Below are 8083 nucleotides of genomic sequence, written 5' to 3'. Positions count from 1 at the left end.
AACCCTTTGCACTCGAGAGGTGACTCTCGGTTATTGCTTAATTTGGTATAGCATAATTATAAAGTATAATATCTAATATTAAATTTTGTATAATGTATTGATATGTGAACTATTGAAATAAAATAGCTTTGTCTCGTAATTTATACATGTTTTCTCATTAGTTTCTCGTTAGTTTTAAAGAATGTCGACATCGAAGAAGGTGGAATATTTCTAGCGATAAACTTTCGAGTGTAAAGGCTTAAACGGTGTACACGTTTTTAAATTATTGTGAATGAATTCAGCAGGAACGTTGCCTCTTTAGAAATGTTATGAAATGAGAAAAACATATCGACATAATGCTTGAAACGTCCGGAATTAGGTACGGACATCCAAATCACCGTTAGACCGACATTAGATCGTTCGGACAACACGCGGGAAATTATTATAGTTTCGCATTTGCTGTGTCCGGGTGTCTAATAGCACACAGGACATGATCACAAGGTTTTTGGGTGAATGCTACTGTAATTGCACCATTTCCTGGAAGTGTGTCATTCCGGAGACATTTAATCAACCATTTCTCGCGTATCATGAGAAGGTGCAGATCCTAGTCGAAATAATTTTTACTTTTCTCGTCATTGTACCGCATTCACTGACAGTAATTAGTATTAGGTAGACGTGCATACAATCTAATTCGTTTAAGAATGATTACTATATATAATTAGATTATTTGATCCATTCAGAACCAAATTCTTTTACAAAGCCTTTTAAAAATAAAAACAACTTATTTATTTAGTTGAAACAAAAATATATATAAACATTGATTTTTAAAAAATTGAGGTTTTTAATTTAATTTAATTTAATTAATTGCTCTCAATTGAGGATTACAAGGAATTACACTACAGTTACATCTCCATAATGTGATAATTTACTCCCAAAATAGGACGTACGGTGGAGATAACATTAATACTTGACGTACAACATTGCAACAAGTAGCACAAGTTCTACAGATTACAAGATTACAGTTACAAGTTTATTCAGCAAAAATCCAGAGACATGTTCCAAAAACAATAATTACACATATCGAAGAAGCGACAGACAATTCAATAAGACAACACAGAGCAAGCTTCAAAGGAAGTTCTCGAAGGAACGAAGTAGACAAGCGATACCTTGTAGCAACATTTAATCGAAGATCATCTTTCAACAATTTATAACACGCGCTCACATACTATTAATCGCCAGCGTGATTCATATAATCCTCACAGTGCAACCGTATCTGAACGTTCCTTTCCATAATACGTATTAAAATTCTATATTTTATCGACTCCCCGGTATCGCCGTGATCGCATTCTTATCGACAACGTCCATCCGGCACCCCGAGGGGATCACCGAACGTTTGCAAACCGTCGGGCCGGGCCCCCTTCTGCAAACACTGTACGGTATCGTAATTTACTCGGATATCCCTGATACGAGAGATTCGTCAAAAATGATGCATCGCGATCGCAATTTATTAGAACGATTTCCGGCCAGAGCGAGGCTATTCTCCGCGAACTCGCCCGCGCCCATAATAACGGTCCGCCACCAAGGGGAGTAGATCGGGATTATAGATCACCGGTTTCGCCGACCGAGTAATAGATAAATTAATTATAGCTTCCTGGGCCATTCTGAATTGCGAACCGACCGACACACTCTTTGATCTCTTGAGCCACGACTCCGGCCTCCCTAATAACAGGAATCAATGACCGATAAGTGATAACTATCGTGGGTCGCGGGGGGCGTGGGGGTATTCAATTACTTTATACCATCGTACCCCGGCCAGGGTAGAAATTCAACCAGATAAACAAGAGATTTTTCCAATGGTAAAAAATGGCACACCGCGTGCTCGTGCCGTTGCATCGATTAATTTTATCCCGGAAACTAGAACCATCCCTTTTCCCCATTTTCCGATTAATTAATAGTCGTTTAACCGTTCTTCCGTGTCGTTGTTCGCTGAGATACGTCGCGGCAACGTTTCATCGGTGTACACGAGCAGCGAGAGTTCGATAAGAGTAGACGGGAAAAAAGGAAGCCGAATAAAAGTAATAAAACGAGATCCTCGAACGGCGATCGTCGCCTTTCTCGACCGGCTGGAAATATTCCGTGCTCGCCACGACGACGTGGCCCGGCAGCATCGGACTCGCAAGAGTTATAGAACAGGTGTATGTCCACTCATTACGTTCTATTACGTTCCATTACGTTTCATTACGCTGGCAGGTAAAGCGAGCGGAATAAGGTCGGAGAGATCGGCAGGAAATAGGTAATAAGAGGATCACCGGCATCCTGCGTACGCAATAATTATCTCTCTCCTCTGTATATTGACGTAAGTGTTCGGCTAACTGCTAATTGCACCGTGAACGATTAACATAGCAATTAACGGGGGCTCACGTGCTGCGTGTCAGTGATTTTCCGTTTTCGGTATTCTTCGATTTTTCTTTACCTTTAGGGGTGGTGGTTGGGGTGTGCCATGGATCCGGAAAGATGGAAACATGGCTCGCGAAACTAGTTTCTGGATTAGTCGAGGGGGAAATATTACTTTTAATAAAGGAAACGAGGAATACGAATGGAATTTTAATGTAGAATATATCTGCTGGTGAGATGGAAAGTTATGGTATTATTGGTTTATTATTGCTATTTATTACCGTTAAGGGGTGTAAAGGGTTTTGTTGAAATGTAAAGTTAATTATATACTTAACCCTTTAAGTGCTGAATACTTCTAGCCAAAACGTTCCGTGTGGACGGAATATTTTGTTGCTCATTTGATGATCGATGAATTATGTTAATTTATACAATTAATTAAGTTGCGATCAAATTGAAATTGTAATTCTTCAATTTCACTAAATTGAATGATGCCAAAGAAAGGCGTGTTAATATATATTAATCACATACACTTATAATTGTTAGCACGGTAAGCGTGAGACTAAAAAGATCGAAAAACGCATATATGCGCTCACAGCACTCAAAGGGTTAAATAATGAAATTTTGAAAAGATTTGTTCGCGTAAGAAGAAATTCGGGGGTTTCATTTAATGTAATAAAATCAGTGACGTAATTATAGTTCCATTTGGAAAAGATGTAAGTGAAATACATAATTGACAGGTGATTTCGTTTTATGGAAGCTTTAAAATTTTATTTCACTATTTGGATGCAAGATTACATCGATATATTCATTAGATTCCTTATCAGTTTGTGGTCAATAACATTTTTTTTATTCGTTTTGTGACTATACTTTACTGTATGTACTAATTAACTGGAATTAAACCGTGTAAGTTATTGCTAATTAATTCGATGAACGGTATTATTGCCGAGATGAAGGAAGTAAGATTATCGAAAGTATTTACGAGTGTGCACGAACGAGAATGTGAATGTACGAAGTTCAATGGCATACTGTATATTAGGATTAAAAAATGGCCATTGTCACAAACCGTTCGAAGGAACAATGACGCGAGCCGATTTGCTTGCTGTCATATCGAAATTAGCATTTTCATAAAGGCAATCGAACATCGAGGGAAGTATTGGAACGTCTTTTATTAAAGAAACAGCCTTAACTAGATTGAAAATTTTAAATAAACTAATGAATAATATATTGTTTATTGTTGTTTTTAAAATTGTATTATAAAGAGGAATTTTTTAATAGGTAGATACGTATATATTTGTTTAAACAGTTATTCATTACTGTATAAATGATAATTTGCAACATTATTATATAAAATAAGAATGAAATACTTAAAGAATAATAATTAATATTAGAATATCAAATAATATATTGAGATTTGCTATTATTATAGACCTTGATATTATTGTAACGTTTTTAGATAATTAATTCATTTAATTTAGTGCATTACAAGTAGGCCAAACACGGACAAGAAGTGCAATATACATTTTCTTAATGTTCAAATTACTACTGTTAGATATCTAAAGCCAATTCTAAATACTGTCTAGATATAATTTTCCTTCTTTACGATTGTATACCAGTTATAAAGTTAGGGATGTCTTCGCATGAAAAACAATCTCTACCATCCTCTTCGTTGAATGTTATTTATTATAATTTTCTGTCGTTTAGGCATAATACACTTTAAGAAGCTTTTAATGCATCAGTTAAAGTGTCAGAAAGTATTTACAACCTACAATAATAGTATTTATAACCTACATGAACAACTGTGTTCAACGAAATTACAGCACGGTAAGCAAACATGTCACAAATCACTAATACACCTAACAACCATAACGAAAATCAGCAGCATCGATCTTAATGCTGGATCACAAAGTTCGAATAATCGTAACAGTATGCATTTGAATGCACTCGAAGCCATAACTTTCATTCTTTTCAATGCGTAAAATTACGTAAACACTTCGAAATGCCACTATGTATATGACTTTCTAGTCTTGCAACACAATGTCCAGTTTTCCATTCCCATGTTTCATTCGTATGCCATTTTTATGTATGCTTCGTGGTTATCTTTCTCCTTTGTTCTTTCTCTAAGGAATCTTGCCTTAACCGTTTCAATGCTGCTGTTTTCTTTGAAGTATGACAAAAGTGCAGAGCATATCTTGAATGAAAAGTAATAGTTACAAATGTAGATATTTTTTATTCCTCAATGTAAATGCTGTTTACAAAAAATATGCTAATAATAAATGTGCTATTGTGTACTCCATTGTTCTAACACAGCGCAGGAGGAATAGGTATATACCATTGTGCTTTTCAACACCTAAACGGTTAAAATCTTTGGCGACAAATTTTCTGTTGATAAAGAATTACGAAAATAATTATGGAAAACATAAGAAAGAAATGTTTATCGTTGAACTTTAATGTCAAATCAAGATCTTTATACGTATGACTAGTTAGCTCATTATGAATAATAATAGTTTAACTCCTATTTCCGAATTTAATAATTAATAATAATGAATATTATTAATAACATTGTAATTGTATTTGTAACATATGTTATTAATAATATTACAATATTATCCAATTAATCCAAGAACATTTCACAATAGCTTCTTCTTCTCTAAAATCCAGAAACAGGAGTTGGACCATTATTATTCTAAACCACTCATATATGCTCGTATCCTTGAAGAGGTTAAATATATGCTAGTTCCTAGCCATTGCTGAATATGCCGCCCATACGCGGCGATCCTGCATCGGTGGTAAATCATAATGCTCCGCGGATGTTGGAAGATCTCGCTCGACTTTGATCGGCCGGTAACATACTCGCGCGAGCGCACGCCCGGCTGGGACACACGGCACACATTAGCGGTCCTAAAAGTGAGACAATACAAGGCGTGGTTGGGTAGACAAGTCGGAACCGACCGCTTCGATCTGGTCTCGCTGAAATCGCAGGATGAGTCAGAAATCGGGGTCAACGACGCGCACCAAACATTCGATCGAACGTTGACCCCCCGTTCCGACACAGCTGACTTCCACCTATACTAATTTCGTCGAATTTTTCAGGCATGAGAAGAATAACACGATCGGGGCGTAGAGAAATTCGGCCTCTTCCTACACAGGGTGTCCTATGTAGGTTTTCGTGCGAATCTGGCCGTTGTGTTAGGCATCTAAAAATAAGACTGAAACATCGTGTAAAAGATTCATGTTATATTGTCATATAAAATTTTATTATGTCAATTTTTAATATTAATAATTTAATACATTTAATAATAAAGCTTTATTATATTGTTATGTGAAATTGCAGTGAATATTTTTTGGTGACATCGATTTCATAAAGAAATGCAAGTCAATTGTTATATTTAGTTCAATTTTGAAAATACACTGGGATATAGAAATACAATGTAGAATATAGTAAAAAATTTGTAATTGTAGGGAAATTATAAGTACTACGTTAATTAATATAGTTGAGGCACGTAACATTTTTTGAGCAGAAGGATACCAAAAATGAAATTCTTTGTGCAAGACTTTGTCTTCGCGAAAATTGAATTTAAATATACACGCTATTGTACTCGCTTTGACTGTGAGCAGTTAATTCATCATTGCTTTTCATTTATTTTATAATAACAGTTACGTACCACACCTTTTTAAGAATATTGATTGGTAATAGTAAAAAAAAATTATTAATTTTCACACCTATTCATAGTATCATAGACCAGTTTTTCTTCAGTAAAATAAAATACATAAAAAATATTTTATATTGCTCATTTAAACAATTTATACGCCAATAATTAGATACTTAAATTCTGTTCTTATTAGCCTAATAGGTTACGTGCATTACGAAAGACCAATGCTTTATTATATAAAGCGTATACAGTCGCTTGGGAACAAGAAAAATATATTGTTATGAAAAAGTCGATTACTCTGTGTGAAATAATATTCCATGTTTTCTATTTATCCTACGTCTGATGTCCATAAGTTTCATTGATGGTTTCATAAAACGAATGTATAGTATCTCAAGTACTTCCTTCACTTTCTCCTTCATATTCCTAAATGATAATTTGTTCCTCTTCCACTAATAAACATGTCGAAACAAATGAGGCACAATGAACTTCTTCCTTGTTCTATAATGCGGCCCAGTACCACGTAATTCTCTAATTATTGCAGACTGCGTGGAATATGTAAATAGGTGTATCAACACTGTTCATCGAACGACTTCGTTTCTCTTTCGGTGTAATTTGGGACCGTTTCCGGTACACAGTATTGCAACATATTTCCTTGAATATTTCCTCTGTATACCGGGTTTAGTAAACAGTTATAACTGAGATGAGAAAAGTTGCAAATAACGTAAAATTAGATAGCAACATATGGCTCTGAGATGCGTAGGATATAGTAAATAACTTTAATATTAAATTGTTTTACTATATATTTAGTGTTCAATGAAATATATTATTCTTATTGATTCTTCAAACAAAATACTTTATTAAAAAAATTTTCATTTTTATCACTCATGAAACTTAATTTTTATACATTATACTGTACCTAATGTTGTTTTTAAATATTTAAACTGTCTGAACTGATTTTGTGCAGCTGTAATTTTCAGAAATGCAAACAAAATATTTCTCAGTGTGAAATCACTTGTTTTTAAAATATTTTTGCATAAGACCTGATCCGGGATTGAATTATTACTTACTAGTTGCTTAACATTTGTTTTTCTTCTATAACATTAATTCTGATTCGATTTAGTTGCGGAACGGACATTGTATAATATCAATGATTTTCCGATCATTTCAATTATAAGCGGACGTAGTACAAATACTCGTTAGTAGAATCGAACGATTTCAACTCGAGTACTTCTTGCGTTGTATATCTTCGTAATTTATTAATGACAGCGTAATTATAGAGACCATAATTTGTTCGTCACTGATGAAGGAGCAGTTTTGCGTCACGACGTACGCTGCAAGAAATTGATACCGTGATTAAAAGTACAAGCGCAATTAATTTGAAACATGCGAAAAGCAAAGGAGATTGGATGGTGGTATGCTACGTAATTCTGGCCGGAAAGTGTTTTTCTTTTTAATTATGAAACAGGAATGGTTTACTGAAACCAGAAAATTTGATCTTGATAAGCAAACATTATAATAAATCATTGATAAAAATTGTTAATAATTAAGGAACACTTCAAATTTTCATAATACTCTTTTATTTTGTTAGTACCATGAAAGAAAATGTTATGAAGTCTTCAAATGTCTACTTGATGAATGCTATGTTACCTTTATGTAGATTATATGCCTTTCACTCAAGAACTACACATGAATGTTTACAATAAAATATAAAATATAACAAATTCAATTAGAGTCTTCGAAGAACAAACATATTGAAAAATAAACTGCAATCGCACAGATTTCATTTCATTACAAGATTCAATTCATTCAATTCCCTTAACGCATTGACCTACAATATCATGTGAGACTCGTGACAAAAATTTTAAATTGAATAATAAATTATTTATTTTTTTAAAATATAAATGAAATATTACTTTTCTATTATCAACCATTAACCTTCAGAGTAAACGTAGACATAAAATAAGCATACCACTTTTTCCTTTTCCTAATCGATTATTAACGATAAAGTAGATGTATCGATTATAGTTAAGAAATAAATCATAAAGCAAGGGGTTAAGTCT

The sequence above is a fragment of the Nomia melanderi genome, chromosome 2, assembly GCF_051020985.1.
Source record: "Nomia melanderi isolate GNS246 chromosome 2, iyNomMela1, whole genome shotgun sequence".
Taxonomy (NCBI): Eukaryota; Metazoa; Arthropoda; class Insecta; order Hymenoptera; family Halictidae; genus Nomia; species Nomia melanderi.
Note: the sequence above shows the minus strand (reverse complement) of the source record.